Raw genomic sequence first — 23,958 nt, 5'->3', positions numbered from 1 at the left:
ACTGAATTATTTGCTAATCTGTTCTCCTGGTTTAGCATGCTTCAAAATGTGAAACAAAAAGTCTTCACATTGTTACAGCTATTGAATTATTAAAGATTAAGGTTCTGTCTTGAGATTCATAATTCCCAAATATCCAGGATATTGTGTTTTCACGTCTGTTGTTTTAGGAATGTTCACAACTGTGTTTACTGGCTTTAGCAAATGATTTTGTTAAACATAGGGCACATCTACACAAGATGCATGTTAGCTTAATTTGATGTGCATTACAGGAGCACATCTACATATAAGAACCCTCAACATGCATTAAAAATGGCAAAATTAGGTGAATTTTGCCTAAATTTGATACCTGCAAACTCAGGTATTAAATATAGGCATTATTAGTTAAAGCACATTAATGCACATGTAGACATGACCTGGCACTAACTTTAATGCTGGGTCTGCATTAGTGCTATAACTTTAATGCCAAGTCCCTGCATGTGTAGGCACCTGCCAAAAGTCACTTAATTCACATTAAATTTAGTCATGTTTAAATGCATGTGTAAATGCACCCATAAATATGTTTTCAGAGGGTATTACAATGGAGAAACAATTCCCTTTCAGCATTTTTTCACTCTGAAACCATCCATGTCCTGCAGTTGTGAGGACTGCTGAAGCAAAATGGAATAAATTTATTCATTAAAGAGTGTAAGAGATTTTAAAATATTTAAATGTATCAATCATAAACTGAATGGACACATAACCAATAAAACATATGTTGTTATTACAAGCATGTGTGCCAAAAAACACACAGGTACAGCCTGAATTTTTTTGCTGTTTATCAGTATCTTCAATATAATCTATTCAGGCACAAACATTCAGCTGGTAAATCAATGCAAATGCAATGAAGGTATGCTGTGTTACACAACACACAGGACATCTACAGCCAAATCTGTGTGTGTCTTTAAATAAAGCACTTGTAGCTTCAGCTCTTAAATTATGCCAGTTGGTTTGCCAGCCCAGAACTAAGAAATAACCTCTGCCTAGTCATCTTTCTTTAGGAAAGCCAGCTAGTCATTTATACAAGATCATTGTATCAAACATGGTATAAAGATAGCCAAATCATTGACCTTCTTTTGAGTAACTAAGAATTTTCGATTCAAAGTGGTTCAAATAATCAAGGGACTGTTTGTTAGTAGAATACAATACTAGCGGACATTTTTTTTTATACTACTGAATATGGACTTTTTAGTTGTATATATTCCTTCAGGCCAGCCCCCACCCAACTCCTATTCTCAGTTATTGCAATATCTAATCATAGGAAAAAGACATGGCTGGTTCCCATGGCAACAACAGTCCAGAGTATTCATTGACTTTTTTCTTTCAGTATCTGCCTCATTATAAAGCAAAAGAACCTTCATTGTCACATCAATGAGAATTCTAATATTTGTATATCCTAATATTATTTCTCTGGCCAGTGCTAAAAAAGAACTCCACACTATCACTAGAGAACTTAATTTAAATGTAAGAAGTATTGGGGCTGTTCTCAAAATTTCTTTACGTATGCTGCATCCATTATTTGAACACACAGCAAGAGATTTTTTTTCATATACTTTGACAGCCTCTGCTCTTCAGAGAGTTTATTTTATCTCTTCTGTGAGAAGCTGATTCCAGTGGCACTTCTGGCACAAACTTAAAAATCAAAATACAAAAGAACCAGCATGTCTATTCTTGTCTTGCAGAGATAAGATTTATTGTAGAGGGTGCAAAGAGCTACAAACATTTTGCTTGATTCTTGGAATTAAGGATCTTCTCTTGTTAAATCTAATGGAAAGGGAACGGATAATACAAAATGAGATATTGCCTTTCCCTTCACACTGAATCAGGGCTTGAGCTTGCAAGGCACTCAGCATCTTTACTCTCATATATCCTGAGTCTTTTCTCAATGCAGTAAAGGAGGACCTATTAGCTAAAGTTCATCTGGTGCATTTTGTCTTGGCTAGTATAAGTTTTAATGTTCCATGAAACAGTGTTTCCTTTACTGATGTATGAGACTAATCAAATACTTCTTCACAATTTATTTTCAATGTATTTTAATTTATAATTTAAAAAAATAAATATATTTAGCCTAAAAGCATAGGTGATGTGTAAGTGCTGATTGGGAGGGGGTGGCGGGGGGGAAACTCTGTACTGCCACCCTCCTTGCTACTACCAGATGTTGGGTCTTACTCAGCTGCAGACCCACACTGCACCATTGGTGCAGAAATTGTACTGCTATCTCCACCCCCACTGCTGCTGGGCTCTGGCTCCAGCCAGACTGCAGCTCTGGGCCCCACACCCCACTGTCAGTGCAGAAATCTGGCAGGGCACATGCCCCAACCCATACCTCCTACAGCATTGCCTATGTCTAAAATAGTTGTTAATACCCACATCCTCTTGCTTTTTTATAGCTTCCAAACACTGTAGATCCTCACAGGTTTCTGAATCTGTAGTCTGCTATAACATTCATGCCCTTAGGTATCTATATCTGAAGGCAATTTTTTTTTTCAAAATACAAATTATGCTCTTTTAATCTATTTTTTTCTTAAGGCAAACCCTCTAGCTTCTGATCCATGTTGGTGTCACTGGGCATAACCCTAGGTAACTCAGAGGGATGGAAGACCATGAGTGTCGATGAAGCCCCTCTGCTCTGGGCCCAGGTGAGCCAGGTCCCCCCCCGCCCAACCTTTGTAACCGTTTCTTTGGCGCCTATAATCTCCTGTCCTTCTGGAAAACAGGCGAGCTAAAACTGTTATTTGTGGAATGCAAGGGCACCGCTCGGAGAGAGAAGGGAGGAGGGAAAGGCGAGGAAGAGGGAGGCCAACTAGTGGAAAATCACTGCAGAAAATTGACCAGGGTATAAAAATACACTGTTGCAGGGCTAAGTGCGCAGGATTTGAGACAATACAGTCTCCCTGCACCTTTTACTTGAGCTCAAATAAACTCTGTCTACTTCTCCCCCCAGTGTGTTTATTTGGCGCGACGCACACCGGGCAACGAACCCAACTGTTGCCTCCCTCGGGCACCTTGTGCCCGCAACATCCAGACCCTATGCTTTTGGTTTTGAGTTCAGTTGTATAGGTTATGACTCCTTTCTATCTGCTTCATGACTCAGTTCTTCTGTTTTCTTGTGCTATTTTCATGAAATCATGTTTGCTTTTTGGTATCAGTCCAAATAAGTTTAACAGGGCTTGAAAAATTTCCTGATACTTGCTCATTAGGATACCCCTAATTTGTTTTATCTCTAATCTGAATGGTTATAAAGGATCCACTATTTGATGATGTACAGCATTACACCTCATACAATAAGTCCAAAATAGCTATGCTCCCCAAAGCCAGCATATTTAATATACACAGCTATTTCTTTAACTATCCTCTCTTAAAATTATTCTGTTTTCAATCAGTAGTGTTCCCGCCTCTTTACCCCCCAATTTTTCTATCTCTAATCTTCAAGGATCCTGGTTTTTCACTGACAAAAAACAATCCCCAATTTCGGTTTTAAAAAAGTAACACAAAATCCACACTTTCCCATGATTAGAATGAAATGCCTCTAATACATAGATAGATATATAGTGGTGTGTCATTTTGATCATAGAAAAATGTCAATTTTGGGTTACTATTTTCAACCCCAAAATTGGGGATATTTTTATCAGAGAAAACCAGGATCCCTTCTAATCTGTATGGTTATAAAAAGCCTATTAGCTTATGTATAAAATAATATCTCAAATTAAAGATACTTCCAAATCGCTCTGTACCTAGAGGATTCCATTATGACTTCATGGCTAGAGTTTCAAAGGAGCTCATTAAGCAACTTGTTGAGCTCTTTGGAAAATCTGGCCCTGTATGTGAGAGCTTAGCAACTGAAGCATCAGGGTTCCATTCTTGGTAAATGTTACTTACCACTGGGGACAAATGAATTTTACAGAGCGTCTGAGAAGCTTAAAATATTCAGCCAAAAAAACAGAGTTCAGTTTGTTAATTTGATGTATGTTCAGGTTCAATAAAAACCTCTAAGAATTCCCCACAAGTGCCCAGTTGATAAAATTGAGTTGGGGCTGTTTAATACCTTCATTGTGCTTGTTTTCTGCAGATAGGCTAGTGAAAGAGTTTACTGACAGAAAAATTTACAGCAAAGATAAATTTTAAAGAAACATTAGAAAGTACTGACAGGGAGAATGCTGATCTCATGGATCTCAAAATGTTTCTCTGTAACTCTTAAAACCAGGCTGCTTTCATTCAAGCCAGATACAAAAACTCTAGCATGTAGTTTCTGTGTCTTCTCAGAAGTAAATAACATAGATCACATTATTTATAGAAATTATCTAATGAAGATTTCCAAACAAATTTGAGGGAGTCATTATCTTCATAGACAGAGAAATTGTGAGAATGAAAAATTATTCACTACAAACTATTTATTCACATGTGCTCCTGCTCACTGATGCAAAGGGACTTTCAAATAACATGCACTGTTACTGAATTCATTTGACATTCCCCAGTAAAAAATAACTTCTTATTTCACAGTTCCTGTTTACTTTACTGGATCCATTAATAAGCTCTCCCACCTAATTACTCTTTCATTAGTAAGTAAACAAGGAAAAACTAAGACTCCTTATGACATAACAATACTTTACACATGTACCTGCGTTCCATGGGCTCTTATTGCAGATTTCAATAACTTTTTCCTTCCTCTCTTACTATAAATATTTTTTATCACATTTTTTTGTAGGAGACATAAAGAATCTGGTAAAAGCTCAAAATCAGGAAGGACAAATCTGGTTCTAATTATCCATTATCTGAGATGACTTTTTCAGGTTAAGGTAGGTACACCCTGTGAATGGGATAATAGTGAATTTTTCAAATCACTGACCAAGCTATGAGAAGATTATGTCTCATCATTTAAGGGGTGTGTGAGTTTCCTTTGTCAGCTATTATGGCAATGTCACATTTTTAAATTCAAAAGATATCCATAGTTGGCCACTTTTGATTTTCACAGTTTTAGGCTGCACCACCTGTATAAAAGTGGTGAATAGAGAGTGGGATGATAAGATGAAGGTTTGTGAAATCTCTTGAATCTCTGGAATACTGTCAACCAATAGCATAATTGGGTGGGCAAACAGGACACTAGCCCCTGGGTATGGAAGTAGAAGTGTAGACAGTACACCAGCTCCCCAGAAGGCCACCCCATAGAAAAACAGACCATGCTGCAGCAACAACTCCTTCTGGTGGGGGAGCCATGCCACAGCAGCCTTGTGTGGAAAGATGAGACTTTCCAGCATTTGGCACTGGCCATCCTTCCTCAGTACTCTCCCAATCCCCCATAACTTCCATTTACACATAGGGGTTGCTCTGTATAGCAATCTGTAGAATGACTGCATTCCCCACTTCAGATCACTTCTTAAAATACACCTCTGAGGTTAAAAAACAAAAAGAAAACTTGATTTCTGCCTATATGGTGCCTAGCACAGAAAAAGAGGATTCTGAACTATTCTCAGCTCGCTGAGAGTCTGAAGATAACACAACCCGAAGCAGTCAGCTTTACTAGTTCTGTAGGACCATCTGAATTTCCTTCTGTATTGCATTTCACTCTCCCAGAACCTAATAACTTTCTCATACTAAAAATGTTGTGCAACGTAAAAGACAGTTGCTTCAGAAGTAATCTCAGAACTTGATCTGAAACATGTAATAGTGCTTGAAATGCTGTCCCAACAACATAACGAGTGTGCTTGAAATAACAACAGTGCAGAATCATCTGACATTTGCTGATACAACTTGATATTGTGATAGTGAATCCTCTAATACATCTTGAAAACAGCTGGCCACAGTTGCTGTAAATCTGTTTCATGTTTGTCACACAAAATTGTAACATAATATACGCATTTTTGAAACAGTGTCTGCAAGTAAGATGTACTACCTGGATTACATTGAGTGAGATCAGATACAAGTCCTCACATATGTCTGGTTCTGTGGACATAAAGTAAGTAAAATGTTTTGTCAGTAACATTGGCAAGCCTTTTGGGTTTATATTTTATTAGCTATACTGATAGCTAAAGGAAGTATTGAAAATGATTTTTTAAAGTTTTCATAATAATAATAGAGAGTGTTGGGGAAAGCTGTAGTTGTCCGAGAGACTTTCAGTATCATTTCTGTGTGCATATAAATATAAATAAAACGTGGAGAAGAATTGGTGTTAGTTTGGTTTTACTTTGAGTGACCTAAGTTTAGATCAGGAGAACAGTATATAGCCCTTCACTTTAAGGAGGCACATAAGCTGCCTGCATTGACAACAACCTGCAGACAGGCAGTCATTATGTACACATCCCAGTGTGTCCTGTGGGCTCCCTGGGATACCAGAGATTGCTGTATGTAATTGAGAGCCTAGGTCACCCCTGATTGGCTGATTGCCATGGAGAACTACACTCCTAAACCCCACACTGGGGAGTTCCCCCTCACCATGGCCCCTCTCTGCCACTCTACTGAATTTTCAAAAGAGACCCAAAGTGAGTACCTTCTCTTGTTCATTGCATGTGCATCAGTTTCCCTGCCTGCCTGCAGGCCACCATATGTGTGGCTATGGACTAAGGAGCCAAGGCATGCCCTTCTTGTTGTCCTGTGCAACTTTCACCAGAGGCTGTGGAACATTATATGCACCTGTCTGGAAATGGCCTGATAAATGGTCACAAGGACACAGTCCTCTATGCCCATGAGTCAGCAGCAAGGCATCCCACATAGAATGCCTTACCATACCCTATGGCCACCAAACTTCTTGGAATTAGTCACTGAGGAAGAGCCCACCCAGGGTGTTCTGGCACCACCACCAGACTACTGAATGGCAGTTAGGGACCTGTGCCACTGATGGTGACTGGTGGGAGTAGATTGCCCTAGGTACTTGGGATGATAAACAGTGGTTCCAGAGCTCTAGATATGCTGGGCCACCTTCAAGGATATACATGCCCCACTGGCTCCTGCATTAAGCATGAAGACATTGGCATCAGACAACGCCTTACTTCAGAGAAGTGGGTGGCCATCACTGTCTGGAAGCTGGCCACCCCCAACAGCCTCTGCTCTCTCACCAACCGCTTTATCATGGGCAAGACCATGGCAAGAATGGCTATCTAGGAGATGTGCCTGGCCATCAAGAACATCCCAAATAACCACTTCATCTGCCTCCTTGACCTGCAGAAAGTCATTGCCAACTTACACACTGCATAGACTTTCCCAGTTCTGAGGACCATGGACAGAACTCACATCCCCATCCTTTACCTCCCCATAGTCATCAATCACTGGTGTCACTTCAGCCATATCTTTACTGGATGGGCTGACAGTTTTAGTTTGCCCATGTGGGGACACCAACACCATGGCCCTTGGCCACACATGTGACCCTTGGCCACACATTGCCTCATGGTGTGAGAATAGGGCTGGCAGGTGTTGACACTGGATTTGGACCCAGCACCTATACCTTTGTTCCAGGCGTGCACAACACTCAGACCAACAACAACACCTGCCAGTCAATAATAGGTGAATTTATTGATACAGAGTAAGAACATAAAAGCAACAATACAAACAATTAAACTATTCTATATATACCAATCCTAGGGTTGTCATCAGAGTCAAAGTACATCTGGTTAGGATACAGGCTCCACTCTGAGGCTCTTTCTCTTAGGTGTCAGCAGTCTGGAGGTGAGATGCTGAGGCCCTCAACGCCCCTCCAGTGAGGTGCACGACACAGGCTGCTGGTATGTGCCCTCTGTCCATGGCAGCCTTGGGGACCCTTCCCAGGGGACAGGAATGGGGACAGGGATAGGGGACCCCTCTCAGGGAGAATAAAGAGGAAGACAACAAAGAGGGATGGGAGGGATGGACAAGACAAAGGGAGGGGACCATTTGTTAATCTCAAGTCTCTGCTTTTGTATTTTCCTTCCTCCTTGATGACTCCTGATGACTCATCATCCATGGCTATCTCTGGTTGACTGTTTCTCTGTGGTCGCACATCCATGTAACCTTCCGGGCCTTGCCCTTATTTGGTCTGTTCTCCCAAAACTAGGACTTATTCCCCCCCCCCCACACACACTTTCTGAGGCCTCGTTGCTGGTGTCACTTGTATTGTGTTATGGGACAGTATGGTACATACTTCTTTGGTTCCCAGGCTGTTTCCTAGACTATGTTTCCTTCTTGGCCTTGTTGTGTTAGACAACCCATCTGCCTTGAAGGCTATGATCTTGTGTTATGGCTATGATCTTGTGTTATGGCCTGTCCCCCTTCATTCTCAGGCTGTGTCCATCCATTGGCCTTGTTGTGCTAGACAGCCCATCTACCTCTATGGCCATGAGAAGCTGTGTGTGTGTCTCCCAAGCTCATTAGAAATCCATTTAACCCCTGCTCCCCATCTGGACCCCTTATAATACATATATCTACACCTATAAGTCAGTTCCCCCAAAACAGGCCTTTAAACACCATTTCTAAGCCAAAAGCAAGTACCTATCCCTGTTATGGCTGAAGCATTTCCCTGCAGTAGGACCAGGACCAGGACCAGGACCATGTGGAAAAGACCAGCTCCTGGATGGAAGAGCCTGGCCTCCTGGGATCTGTTGCCAGCCTCATCGTAGTGACATCCTGGCATGGCAGGCTGCATTCCCCTCACTTCCTTCAGATCTGAGTGATTCAGCACTTTCCTAGGCTGGCCAAGAACTGCCAGGTGGCTTGCATTCAAAGGGTGAACACCAGGGTTGCAGGGGGGTGGGGCAAGAGGGGTTGACCCTTTGGGGAGGGCAGTATTCAGGATGACCCTGCCCTCAGGCTCCAAGTACTACAGTTTCACTTTCTTTGTCCATCCTTGCCTGCCAGTGCTGGTATCTCTCTGAGAACCAGCATACTGACTACATGGCAGAGAGCATATACCAGGGCAGAGACAGGATGTGCAGGGCCAGGGGAACTGAGACACAATGAAATGGCTGGCCAGCAGCAGCAAAGGAGCTGGTATGGAGGAGGGGAGGAACAGCCATACTTTATGGCATCAGCCACCTAAAACTGCCTAAAAGGTTACGTACAGTATTTTTATATAATTTCTTTAAGCATTTTGATTTGAAGTGAAATAAAAGAACTCTAAACATTAAAAACTCTCATGTCAAGTGTTAATAAATTGTGCATGGAGGTAGAGGGCTGGGCCCTATGGAACCCCCGTGGCCAAGCCCAGCTGGCTGGCCTTGTGCTATCGTGATCCAATGAGCTTCCCAGCACTTTCCTCTTTGGGGCAGGCTGGGGGCAGGGTGCAATATTGGAACGGGGTAGGAGATGGAGACTGGACTGGAGATACTGGGTCATAGGGGGCCATGTGTTCCCATCCTGGAAGGGGGAGGGGGCCAGCAAGAACCAGCTGCTTGCAATAAACCCTGCTGAGCCCCCAGTGGTCCTGTCCTAGGTGGGTTGGCTTAGGAGATCCCAGCTTTCCTCCCACCTATCCTAAGAGGGGGTGGACTGGTCAGTGGATTTCAGGCAGCTGGGTCCATGCCAGATTCCAGAAAAGAGACCTGTAAAACAAGATCTCAGGCCCTGCACCCCAACCCAGCCCCACCAAGCTTTGCTCAGAGCTGCCACCTATGTGTTTTTACCCTGGAACAAAATGTAGGGAAACTTCAAGTATGCTCACTTTTCCTGATGTTAATTGAAACTTTCACATATGGCCTTTTTCTCATGTTCTCCCCTGGCCAAGTGTGTAAAGGATGGCAATTTTCCCTCAAGCACCACCAAGTCCAGTCCCAGATGACAGAGGCTATGCAAGAAGATGAGGAAGTTAGGCATGGGAAGCATGCTTCCCCATCACCTCAGACAGAATAGCCCCTGAGCCCTGGGAGTGAAGTTGCACGACAGGCAGGCCAAGCATTGAGAAGCAGTAGGGCAAGACCTTGAACCCAGGGAGAGCATGCTTACCCCAGCTTCAGGATATTGCTTCACTTAAGTTTGGCAGCCCCTCACTTAGTGTGAAGCCCCTAGGTATTGATACTCTGGAGCCAAAAAAAGCATCCTTTGCCCATCCCCAGGGTCTCTCTGTGGGTCATAACAGCTTCAGGTCCCAGGGTCCCTGCACCACATGGTCTTCAGTTGATTGAGGACCAGTGGCTCTGTGCTCAGCATCTAATTTGCAGGCAGGGATACCATGCAGCTTGGCACAAATGCTGTATGCCCCCAAAGGCTGGGAGGGCATGGCAAGCTCCCACAGGTGGCGGCAGTGCTGTCAGCAGTGGCGAGTGGTGAGCTTCCGCAGGCAGCCAAGGCACTGTCGGCAGCAGGGGGTGGTGGTGAGCATGCCAACCAGTGGCTGGTGACCAACCACAGGTACTGCCAGCAGAAGCAGCAGTGGCCAGTGGCCAGCAGCAATTGGGGACTGCCCACAGATGCCATCAGTGGTGTTGGCAGCAAGGTGGGGAGGTGGCAAGTGGCAACTGCCTACAGGCACTGCTGGCAGTGTCGGTTGTGCCTTTTTGCCAGGGGGGTGTACCACCAAGCTCAGGGAGTGCACATGCACCTGTGTGCACCCTCTATACATCACCAATGCAGCTGGGGAAAGCAAGCTTCTCCCCACTTCACCATCTTCTATGACTAGAGCCCCAGTGGTTCCATGCTGAGTCTGGAGCTTCCAGGCAGTAGAACCATGCAGCTGAGCTACATGGTCTCTTTGCAATTAAATACTGAGAGGGCTGTTCTCAGCATGGAAAGGGCAGAGGAGATGGGGAGACCACTAGGGTTTGGTGAATGAAAAGGGATAGAGTGGTTGGGACCTGTCATTCCTCCAGGCTCCCAGGGTGCAAAGTAAGTATTTCCCAGAGCATCCATACAATACCCTGGAGTTACCAGGGTGAAACAAATAAAAGGTAAACCTCAGCTGTAGTGGCATATATATGAAACATTTAGAGTTTACTTATGGAAGTTTAACTAATGATTGATCTCATTTTTAATGTCTTAATGACCTTTTTAAGGTAACCTGTGCCAAAGCCCTCAGGTTAAGTTGCCATTTTTAGCCTGACTTATGTGCTGTGAACACCTGCATCCCTACACATTTAGATCAAAAAATGTCCACTTATATCAATGTAAATCTAATGCCTGTCCAGTGCTTATCCTTTGTGGAAGGGTTCAATTCTGGACTCACTACAGTAGGGGACATAGATCCTCCACCTCTGGTCTCAGGTCTTTTCACCTCCCTCTGCATGATTTTTTTCCTCCAGACACTTTCTTCACTCAAATCTAAATATTCTCTTATTAATCTCTTAGCTTTATTTGTTTCCAGGGAGTGTTAAACTTAAGCCATCTGATAAAAAAAGCTTGATTGCTTAATTACAAGTGGTTTTTTTAAATAATTTGTTGCTTGATTGCACATGTTCAAATGTCAACACGTATTTAGCCAAGTTGTAGATAATTGTACTTTCTCTCAGGTAACTGAGCCAGGGCTGCCTGTGTGTTTGGCTTACTGAGTGTTTTGTTTGGCGGGCTGTATGTTTGGGTGTATGCTCTGAGCAACTGGGAGTGGTGCTAGTTTTGTGATTGCTACCTGTGTCTGACAAAACCCTCACAAGGACATGGAGCCAGTCCAGGCCCAGGAGGGTATAAATAGAGATTCCTTGAGCAACCAGGGAGCATGTGAACAGGAGGAGCAAGCAGGGCAGTTTGCAAGCAGTTCACAACCCAGTTTGCAGGTCAGTTTGCCCATCCCATGCCCCCCCCCCCCGCAGACCCCATTTGAGGGGGAGCCTTTAAGGAAAGGTCTTTCTTTAATTGATGAACTAACCTGTAAATATTTAGTGCAAATGGCTAAAACTCACCACTTAGACCAAAATTAAGCCCCTTGTTTGACTAGAGTCCAGAGTAAGGGTGAGTGCTCTAGGCAGTTTGCCTGGAAACTCTCTCTCATCTGGACGCTCTTTCTCACAGTTTCATAGTTTGTAGGGTTGGAAAGGACCTGAGCAGATAATCAAGTCTGACCCCCTGCCAGGGCAGGAAAGAGTACTGGGGTCAACCGACCCCAGCAAGGTGTTTGTCTAGCCTTGTCTTAAAGACCCCCAAGGTAGAAGCCAGCACCACTTTGCTTGGAAGTTGGTTTGAGATCCTAGCCACCCTGACCGTGAAGTTGCGCCTCCTGATGTCTGATCTGAATCTACCCTCTGCCAGCTTGTGACCATTATTTCTAGTCACTCCTGGTAGTGCTCGGGGAAAACAGGGATGCCCCCAATGCCTGCTGGTCCCCTCTGACTAGTTTGTCAGGCCACCAGATCCCCCCTCAGCCTTCTCTTCTGGAGGCTGAACAGGTTCACGTCCTGTAGCCTCTCCTCATAGGGCCTGCCCTGCTGCCCCCTGGTATCAAGGGAAGTGCCCCAGAGGTCAGTCCTGGGGCTAGTTTTGTTCAATACCTTTATCAACAACCTGGAAGATGGTATGGCGTGCACCCTCAGCAAGTTGGAAGATGACGCGAAGCTGGAGGAAGTAATAGATATGTTGGTAGGGCTAAGATTCAGAGAGAACTAGACAAATTGCAGGATTGGACCAAAAGAAATCTCATGCGGTTCAATAAGATGATAGAAAAGTCCTGCACTTAGGACAGAACAATTCTATACAGGCTGGAAACTGACTGGCTAAGCAACAGCTCTGCAGAAAAGGGTTACAGTTGACAATGAGCTACATATGAGCCAACAGTTTTCCCATGTTGCAAAGAACACTAAAAGAAGACTGGGCTGCATTAGCATTGCCAGCAGATCCAGGGAAGTGATTCTTCCCCTATATTAGGCACTAGTGAGCTCACATCTGGAGTACTGTGCCCAATATTGCCCCCCCCCCCACACACACACACACACACTACAGAAAGGATGTGGTCAACTTGGAGAGAGACCAGTGGAGGGCAACAAAAATGGTTGGGGGACTGTGGCACAGGACTTATGAGGAAAGGCTCTAGGAACTGGGCTTATTTAGTCTGCAGAAGAAAAGACTGAGAAGGCTTTAATATCAGTGTCACGGATGGCCCCGCGAGCGGCCGTGAGCTCGCGAGTGCCCCTTTGCCATGCCAATTAGGGTGGTCTGGCACCCTCTACTCGCCCGCCACGTCTTTGTTGTTGAGGTTCAGAATGGGAGGCTGCCTACCCGCACCTAACGGCACCTTGATGGTATCACCTCCGCTCCAAAGTGGGGGTACTCTCGCCCCAGCCTTATGGGCAAATGCGTGCCTCCAAAACCTCCCCTTTAGCATGCCCCAAGCCTCGCAGCTGTCCCGGGGGACGTTGTCTGGTCCCCTGCCCCTCAGGTGCTCTCCCTCTGGCACCCTGGGCTCGTCACCCGCCTGGCGCCCCTGGGCCGGGCTCTCACCCACCGGCCTATTCCTGATGCCCTTGGGTCTCCCTAGCTCCTCTCACCCCTCTCGGGGTCTCCGCCGCGCCCTCTGCGCTTGTGGCCCCACTCAGGGTCTCTGCCGCGTCCTCCGTGCTTGCGGATTTCCCATGTTTGGGGCTCAGGTGGCCGTAGCCGTGCCTGGCCCCCTTGACCCTTTCCTGGGTCGTTTCTGCTCTGCGCCCTCTCCGGGCCTCACCCTCTCTGGGCCTGTACCGCGCTCTCGGCACTGCGCCCTCTCTGGGGCCTGTACCGCGCTCTCCGCGCTGCGCCCTCTCCGGGCCTTGCCCTCTCTGGGGCCTGTACCGCGCTCTCCGTGCTGTGCGCCTCCCACGCTTGGGGTTCAGGTGGCCGTAGCCGTGCCTGGCCCCCTTGACCCTTTCCGGGGTCTTTTGCCCCACTGGGCAAAGTGCCGTTCTTACGGGCCGGGGTCCAACCCCGTGCTCCGTGCCACTCCGGCACAAACAGTTGTGCCCCCCTGGCACTGTGCCCCTACTGGGCACCCGGAGCCCCCAAACTGCTGGGGAGCCCCACTGAGGCCTCCTCGCTCCCCTACAGCCTCACCCGGTCCTCCGGTTAACTATAACTCAAGCCAAGCCCGAACGGCTGTAACAAAACCAACCAAGAGCTACCCGCTCATAAAGCCAACTCTCAGCCCCTCTCAGGCTTCCAGCCCTACCTCTTATCAGGGTGTTCTCATCCCTAGCATCATTGCAGCTGGTCAGTAAGGTAAGGCTGCAACCCCCGACTCTGGCCGCTCAGCTCAGCCACAGAGCTCCTGCTCCTGTGGCATCCAGAAGGGTACTGCCAGCTAGGCTTTGGCCTAGCTGTTTATAAGGGCCTGGCCCTGCCCCCTCCTGGCCACATGACCTGCCTGGTTGCCCTAGCAACCCCCATCTGTGTTGCTCCAGGGTGCTTCAGCAGCCCTATTCCTCCTGCTAGTAGCAGGCACCCTGGTGCCCTGTTACACCTCTCTCCTTCCCGGGGCATCTCCTTAGGAGCGGGGCGCGGGAGTGCCCCGCGACAATCAGCCTTCATCTACCTGAAGAGTAGTTGCAAAGAGGATGGATCTGAACCAGAGGTAGGCAAAATACAGACATTCTATCTGGCCTGAGGGGCCCCTAAATTTTTTTTGAAAATTAAAATTGATCTGTCCTTGGTTCCTATAAAAAAATGACAGGAACCAGGGGCATGAGGACCCAGGGGAATCCTTGGTGGGCTTCTGCAACAGCAGGGCCACGTGGCTGCCCCAGCATGGGAAGCTCAGGTAAGGAGGGGGGGAAGGGCAGGGAAGGAAAAGTGGCCTCTCCCCTGCCCCATGGTCAGTGCTCCCTGCTGCAGCTGCTCACAGCTCGCATGGAGCTGTCCTGAGTAGGCACAGGTAGCCCCATGCAGGCTGCGGGCAGCTGCAGCATGGGGCACCAGCCATGGGTAGGGCAAGGGGCAGTTTTTCCCCTGCACTCAGCACACCAGCTTGTAACCTGGCCCCAGGCTCACCCATTGGGGCTGTGCATGGTGGCAGCAGTTGCACCCCGACACTTGCCATACTGGGCAGCTTTTGCCGCTGCTGCCTGCCTGGAGCTTATGCCATGGTAGGCTGCAGTGAGGCTGTCACCACCGCCTCTGTGCTGCCCAGTGTGGGAGCTCCGGGCAGGCAGCATCAGGAAACACTGCCCAGTGTGGCAAGTGGGGTAGGGGCACAGCTGGCAGCAGGAGCAGGTTACAAGCTGGTACTGAGCAGAGGAAAAAGCAGTCCCTCACCCGCCCCATGGCTGGCAACCCACACTGCAGCTGCTGACAGCCCATGTGGGACTGCCTGTGCCTGTTCAGGACAGCCCCATGCATGCTGCAAGTGGCTGCAGCAGGGAGTGCTGGACATGGTGTGGGTGAGGGGCCACTTTTCCCCACACTCAGCACCAGCTTGTTCCCTGCCAGTCAGCAGGGGATCAGAGCTGTGCACTGCCCCCACCTGCACCACAAGGCTGGGTGGCACTTGGAGTGAGCGGGCACAGAAGCACAGCGCCCACATCAGTGTCCCAGAGCCAATGCCAGCAGGGCCCAGAGCATGGTGGCAGGAGTACAGGGTCCCAGCTCCCCACTCTCCCTGCTGGCGTAGCCTCGGCCAGCTCCACAGATCCCTGCCAGCCTGTGTCTGCTCTGGGCCCCACCTGTCCTGGCCCTGGGACATTGGTCCCAAGACATTGGGACATTGGTTCCAAGATGGTGATCAGGGGCAGAACTACCCATGCAGCCCTTGACAGCTTGCCAAAACTGGGTAAGTGGCCCTCTGTCCAAAGTAATTGCCCACCCCGATCTAAACTGTTCTCAGTGGAGACAGATGACAGAACAAGGAGCAATGATCTCAAGTTGCAGTGAGGGAGGTTTAAGAAGGAAAAACTCTCTCTCACAAGGAGGGTGGTGAAGCACTGGAACAGGTTGCCTAGAGAGGTGGCAGAATCTCCATTCTTGGAGGTTTTTAAAGCCTTGCTTGAAAAAACCCTGGCTGGAATGATATAGTTGGGGACGGTCCTGCTTTGAGCAGGGGGTTGGCCTGTGTGCTAATTTTCCAACCCTAATTTTCTATGATTCTATGGAAATTTGCTATGTTAATTCATTATTAATACCACAGTGATTGGTGTTTTTGTGGCAGCTTATTGACAGCAGGGCATGTCATGATTTTCGTCAAAGATGACATTTTTACAGTGCTATTTCATACTAACCTTTTTAAATGAAGAACATTTTTTTCTTTCTTCAGAATCTTCTAATGCTTTCTAGCCTTGGTTGTCTGTGGACCTGACTTGTCTGCATAATACTGTTATGAGCAATTGCTCATAATCGTCTTTCTCAGAGTGAAGAAAAACTGATAGGAGGAGACGAAAGCATGCCAGTTAAGGTCATCCTTGATCAGAGAAGTAATCAATGGGGCAGAGGCTTACGAGTGGGTATTCCCAGTCATGTGCAGTATTGACTGTATTCTCTGCACATGTGAATAAAACAAACATTTGAGACAGATTTTTAATACCTTATCACCTGTCTTTTATCTTTTCACCTGTTTACTCCTGTTATTTAAGAGAGCTGGGATAATTTTCACCAAAATGAGTTAGCAAAATTCATTTTTTCTTCTCCCTTAATAGAGAAGTAGAGACGTTTAATTTTTTTTAAATCTTCTGCAATAAGAGAAAAAAGAAAACTTTCCCCAAATCCACAGTTGTGTTTTTGAAAAGCAATTTTTAAAATCAGTTATGGTATTTTCTATATATATAGAGAGATTTAGTATAGAGGTGATCAGCTTTATTTTTTGTCTGAAATCAGGCAGAAGGCAGGGAAGGGTTGTACCTTAGGGACTACCTGGTTCAGAGAAGCATGATATTCCATAGGCAAGAACCTACTTCATTATGTCTCTTCATCTGATGACATAGGTTGGTGCATATGAAATCTTCTGGCTTTTTGAACCAGTTTAATAGTAGAGATGGTTGAATAATTTTATGAAAATGCACAGAAATTTATTTTGCTTAAATTATTCTTGAAATTTTATGATTTCTTAAATAAGTCCCAAATAATTTTCACATGTCCCTGATTTTTTGTTGTTTCATTAGAGGTATTTTTTATCTGAATGTTTTATTCTCTGCCTTTTAGTACCCACTCTGAATTCATGAAAAAGGAAGGTAAAAAAGAGAAAATATAATTTTCCTCACCATTCAAACTAAAACAAAACAAAAGTACAAATTAAGGACAAGAGGATTGAATTAAATCTTTTGTACTTTATTCATTCATATGCTGTTATGTTTTATGGATTAAATATTGCTGTCTAATCAATATATTGATATATATATTAACATATTTTAATGCGGGTCAAATCGAAATATGAAAAGATTCTGAATGAGTATAATGTTTTCAATACGTTTCAGAAATTATACATTTGAATCTCCCCAAAATAGCATTACCTGTTACTCTGGAAAGTCAGTGAAATTTTGAGCAGAAACAACATTTACATCTAACATATAAGCAGTCAGAATTCATATATCCATCCATCCTTCCTTTTCTGTCCCATGTCCTTGTGACAAGGTCGTTAGCAGAATTCACAGATTTTTTGGAATTTGATAGAACCACACAGTGAGCTCTTCTACTATGACCTCAGACTTACAATTTCTGGGCAGTCACCAGTTCCCCTTATCACCCACACTACTCTAAACCCTATACATCCATCTTTTTACATCCATGCTTAAGACAAAATTTAGATAAATCCAGGTATATTTTCCACATACATAGAAGTCCCAGTTAATTCTATACGAATTATTTGTACTTGACTATTTTATTAGACTTAAAGTTCTGTATTTGAATGTGCTTGTAAGACTTTATTTGTGTGCATTGTGCTTGTACCCAAGATGCAACTGAATGAGAATTTGTTGTAAACTGAACAGTCTCTTGAGCTTCCACAATAAACAGAATGGCTGGTAAAACTTGTCAGAGATGATGAACATCTAAAGATGCTATGACAGGCAAGTTCCTTGACAATTAAAATCTGAGCTGACATGAAATGCAGCTGAGCAGCTGTAACTACAAATTAATGACTTTTTTGTCAGCAAGAGTTTTTTTGTGAAGATTTTTATTGGACTGACTGTATAGTTGGGAGAGTTGTTAGGCAAGATTTTGGACTTTAGGGGTGCGTCCAGGTGAGCACATATGTATGGTATGTGGCACCACAGACCCATCTGCAGTGCCACAGACTGCACATACAGGCATCCCCCCACACTGCTACTTGCACCATGGGTTGTTTTCCTTTTACCCCTCCAGGAAAAAAAAAAAACATGCCAAAAAAAGGACGGTGCCTCCCAAAACTGGAGCCCAGCTAGCCAGAGCCACACTCCAACAGCCAGCCATGCTTCCTGCCATGGCTGCAGCCCCCAGAGGCCTACAGGGCCTCAGATAAAGGCTCTGGGGCCAGCACAGTTGCTAGCCCCAGCCTCCCCTACCACACCTAGGATAATCTGTTGTGTATCAGAGCATGCATGGCATGGGTGTTCCCCAGGGACAAGCAGCTGCAGCACAAGATACCTCTGGGGAAACCAACATTCCCACTCATCTGGATGATCCCCAGGTATCCTTCCTCAAGTCACTTTTAGTTCAGGTATTGCTAACTTACATTGTTTGGGGGAGAGGCCTGGTTGGTTTTGTTTAAACTTCTTTCCAATTCATAAAATAAATGCATTTGATTCAGCTCCCACACCCAGTGAAATCAATGGAAACTTTGCTTCTGACTTCTGTGGCAGGAGATTTTGCTCTTAATGTTTGTTAAGTGAGGCTATGAGAGATAAATTTTTCAGGAAAGAAATAAATGCAGAATAGATGAAGCCATTTGTCTATCAGTTGAAACAAAATTAGATTTTTTAAAACAAGCAATGTAATATTTGTTTTTAATTCATATCAGTAACATTCCAGATTTTCATTTTTTTAATCCCTTGTAGTATAGTGCATTTTAAGGTTTTTTTTTCCCATCATCATCATCAAGAATTTTCAAGTTAGTATTCTGTCTTTCTGTACAATTTCTCAAAGAAATTCATATTCGTTAGGGGTGTGCAAAACTGGCCCTATTCAATTCAGATTTGGCCCAAATCAGGGACAGTGATTCTATCCATTGATTTGGATCACTGTCCCTGATTCAATTTGGCAAAATCCAAATCTGATGATTCAGTGAATCAGCAATTCAGACACAGGCATGGCTTTGAAAGTTTTTTCTACATACCTTGAGGTAGCAGCATGGCTTGTGTTTGCTGAGGTGCTGGAGCAAATGGAGCATCCCACAGCAGCATGGGGGGGGGGCTCTCCAGCATGCTTGGCAGCAAACCCAGAAGTGGACCAGAACTACTTCCACAGGGGCACCCCAGTTGTCCCCCCCCAGACCCAGAAGGCACCAGTTCAAGCCGGGGGGCATGGGGGACCTCCCCAGCCCACTCCCCAGTGGACCCAGGAGTGCTTCTAGTCCACTTCTGGGTCTGCTGCTGAGCATGCTGGGGAGCCCCCCATGCTTCAGTGGGACACTCCATCTGCCTCAGCACCACAGTGATCGTGAACCTCTGCTATGTAGAGGTATGTAAAAAAAACCTTTAAAGCTGTCTCTAAGTCTGAATTGCCAAATCTGTCTGAATCTCTACGAATTGATTTGGAGGATTCTGAATTGATTCAGAGAGATTAAAGGGTCCTTTGATTCAATTCAGATTCAGAGATTCAGCCAGTGAATCAGGCCAAATCTCTGCTGAATTGAATAAAGAACCAAAGCTTCATTCAGCCCTAATACTTATCATCATATGCTCATTAAAAAATTCTCTTACAGCAACCTCACATTCTTATAACTATTTCTTCTCAGCTTCTGTTAAAATATCCTCCCTTTCTCTTTTTTACTTTAGCATTTGTAAAAAGTTTGTTTTGATTTTTGTATTTTGTTTTTGTATATTATTGCACATAGTGAATTGTGAATGTTCCAACAAAGGCAGGCTGACAACAGAGTCACCTTGAAGTGTTCATGCATCTGCAGCTCAAGTCTGTTATCAGAGACTTAAGGTCATATTCTTTCTCACCATGAAAGATACTAATTACCTTTTAATTATGTCTTTCAATAGGGTGCTGAAAGAACCTATAGTGCCACCAACATACAGAATACAGGAAATCATTAATAATGTTGTTTTTTCAAAACTTCCTCAGTGTTTCTTTTTTTCATTTTTGTTTCTGTTTAGCAATCTACAAAGAAGAGAAAAACCCCTGAGGAATAGTATACTTGACTAGGAGGAAAAAGAACCCCACAAACATAAACAAAAAAGAAACGATTTTACAAGGTTAGCTGCTGAGAACAGTGGTTTACATATATCAGTTATTGTGACTTCAAAGATTAGAGGGTGTACATGTGCCATGCAGTGTCATTTCTACAAGGAATTTTAATATAAGGAAAATTTCAAAGATATCTAGAACAATTCAGTTCCAGTTAAGTGTTATTGTTAATAGCTGAATTTAATATCAGAATAGCAAGGAGAAAAAAAGCAATGTCTAGTAGAAAATGTGTGGTTAGCTAGCACTGTTGTCCTGAGGGGTCAGACCAACACTCAGGATCTCAGTATTGTGCTGTTAGATAGGAGGACATGATGTACAATTGCACATATACAAATACACAAACCAATTAAGTGCAAACACACACAAACTACCAGCTCAGGCACTTACACATCCAAACCAGCCTAGGCACATGTGTACCTAGCACCAACTCAAGCACATACACTATACACCCCAAAAGTTAGACACAGATCACTAATTCATATATCATGCACACAATGCATATATTTATACACACTTACACAAGCAACTCAGATACACACACGTTCAAAATAACCAGTCTAGGTTCATGCACACCTATAACCAGTTTAAGCCCATACACACTACACACACCAAATTTAGACAGAATCAGTTACCAACACCTGCACATCCAATATACATATGTGGATTACTAATTTATATACCACACACACACAATGATATCTGTATATGTGTATTCACTAATTCACACACTTACCACCCACCTGTGCATACACATGTGAGTTCCTAAGTTGGGTGTTGTCACGTGCATGTATGTATGTATGTGCTTGGTATACTTGGGATACCTGGGGAAAGGTTAAGGTAAGAAAGTAGAAGTGTAGGGTGTGAAAGTTGCTGGGTTTAAAAGTCACCAAGACCAGGATTAGAACCGGTAGACTAGAGGGGCTTGGGCTTAAGAACTGAGACTTGGGGGTAACTTTAGGTTAATTGATCTTAATTGATTAAAAGACAATGCCCAAAGCCTACAGAACAGGAGCCATTCCAGTACAGAGGCTGGGACTGGAGCAGCAGCTACGGGGGAGCTGAAAAGGCAGGTGGGGGGAGGGAAAATTGGACTAAGGGGAAGAGTGGTTGGGTAGCTCCCAGCACCTACAGCCAGGGAAGTTGCAGGGAGTGGCAGTAGGTGCTGGGAACTGGAGAACGGCTCCGGCTGCTGGAGAGAACTGCAGGATAGCCACAAGGAGCTGGGTAGCTGCAGTGGAGATAACTACAGAAGGTGAGGGGGAAGCCTGAAAACAGAGAGATGAACAGCAGAAAATCACAGGAAAAGCTGCAGGAGAGACTGAAAGGTGGCACAGCAGCAGGAAAGCAGAAAAAGGCAGCAGAAAGTCACAGGGAAAAGGCAGTAGATGGTGTGGGAGGTTGAAAGGCAGCAGAGACAGAAGGAGAGGCTGAGAGGTGGCAGAAAAGAGGAGATGGTATTTGGAGGAGATTGGGAAACTAGCGGGGTGGGGGGGCTGGAGCTGAGAGAAAGAGAGAACAAGGCTGGAATTTAAGATAGGAAAGGGACTAGGATTCAGTAAAGCATGACCCAACTTGGGGTTGCAAATGACAGTGGTTTTATTGAACAGAGGAAATGGTGACACAATGTCTTCTTGGTTCCCTTGCATACACACACACACATACACACACACACACACACACACAATGGCAGCAGGGGTTAGGGAGGCTTGGTGCAGGGGCTGAAGTCCAGTGAAGTCCAGGAGGAGAGAGAGAGAGAGAGACAGAGAGAGTCCAAAATGTAGGAGGAGGTATGCAGGTAATATCTACCTATCCAGGCTGGAAAGGGATCCTTGTCCAGCAGATATTGTCCAGAGGGGGGTTGCTGGCAGGACCTCTGGGTGGATAGGTGGTATGGGATGGAGACAGCATCCCACTGGGTCTGTCTTCACTGCCCCTTTTTATAGGGGCAGACCTTGTGTGACCCTAGTGACAGGAGGCATGCCCAGGCAAGGGTCTGCCCCTGGCATACTGAGCATGTGTGCTCCATGCAGGTATGCACAGTTTGAGGTGTCTGTAATAGTGAGAGTTGCTGGTTCTGCAGGGTCTTTTGTCTTTCAAATGCTGGGTTCTTGTCTCCGTTATTGGGTGAGGTCTGTGGTTCATGGATGAATCAATGTGAGGTGATGGCCCAGTCATTACAGGCCATTCAGTAGAGACCTGCTACCATTGTATTTCAATCATTCCCAATCATTCTCATTCACTGGTGAACCAATATACATGGGAGGGGTACAATTAATCACATTGTTACAAGATGATATGCCCAGGCAGAGGACAGAAGATGGAGGTTTGACATATAAAATGGAAACTCAACATGACTTTGGTTCACTTACAGAGACCTAACCCACACAATATCCATATGAAACAATAAAAATCAATACAAAAATGATAATACAATATACAACAGTAAGAATCAATACAAACCTAATAATAGTACAATATAAAACAGTGGATATTCAAAACCAAAAATTTGCTACCAAAATAAAAATGTTTAAAGCTTATCCTAAGTCTGAGCTCCCTTATACTTATCTTTAGGGAATAGAGAGGGCGAGAAAAAGTCACAAATGGTAGGGGAAGGGGAGGGAATGCTTTTTAAAATATAAAAAAAAGAAAAACTGGGGGTTTGCTGCAGCACTTTGCCCTCTGATGTCTGGTCAGACTTGTACTGAAAGAAACTTCTACTCAGCAAGACCATAGGACCTGTGCTAACCCATTTCTAGTTGCATACTACACAACCTCCTAGGTTGTTGCATCTGACATACATGTTCCTTTCCAGTTAGACTTGCAAAACCAAAAGTAAGAAGATTCTTGTTATTTCAGATGTTCTGAAGCTTTCATCATTTGAATGAGGGTAGAAAGTGGGTATCATTTTAGATAACATAGTGTTCAAAAAGCAGGGGCAGGCAGGACTCATGGGATATAGACCCTACTCAATTCAAATACCCTGTATTTACCTGAATGGGGTTCAGTCAGACACGTCATTCTAACATTGTTCTCCATCAGAAGATTGATATGGACTGGTATATGGGAGAAGTCCAAAGAAAGCAGATGTTTCTTTTGGCCGAGCCCTTGCAGCATTTTCAGGCTTTTTCATGTGTTTTACATGTCCACTGTGTTGTTTTTACCTCTCTTCTGATCCTGGTAACTGAGATGGAGCTTAAAGTTCAGTATGTTTGAGGTAGTATGTTCAGACTGTACTGAAATACCTATTCAAGATCACCTTAAATTTGGCATAGCAAATAAGTTGTTAGAGAAACTGGAACCTGATCTTTAAGAAATTATGTACTGTCCATACAATATAGCAGGTTGAATGACAGCATTTTTCATAAATGAAATATATTTTCCCCTTGGGGTTAGTCCACCATTTACTTTAATTTAATCAATTTAATTAAATGAAATAATGGTTATAATCCCTCAGGGGATGCATGCTTCACTTACGAAGTATTCCAGAAAAAAATTGAAATCCAAGCATTCTTTCTTCAGTAGATGTGGAAAGCATATTTAAATATGAACTGCCAGAGCTAATGTAATTTCTCAGTTACATTAAAAATGGCAGCATGTCTGGGTTTTGTAGCACAAAGGCAGAATGAAAGTGAAGTACAGTAAATGTGTTGGCATATACAAGTCTTTTTATTGGACGGTATGTAATTATGCCTTAAGGGCACTATTTGATAATGACCACATAGGAGTAGCACACTAAACATTATTTTTAGAAGCATTTAC

The sequence above is a fragment of the Crocodylus siamensis genome, chromosome 1, assembly GCF_052110815.1.
Source record: "Crocodylus siamensis isolate JL-2025a chromosome 1, ASM5211081v1, whole genome shotgun sequence".
Taxonomy (NCBI): domain Eukaryota; kingdom Metazoa; phylum Chordata; order Crocodylia; family Crocodylidae; genus Crocodylus; species Crocodylus siamensis.
This window is presented reverse-complemented; position numbering follows the sequence as displayed.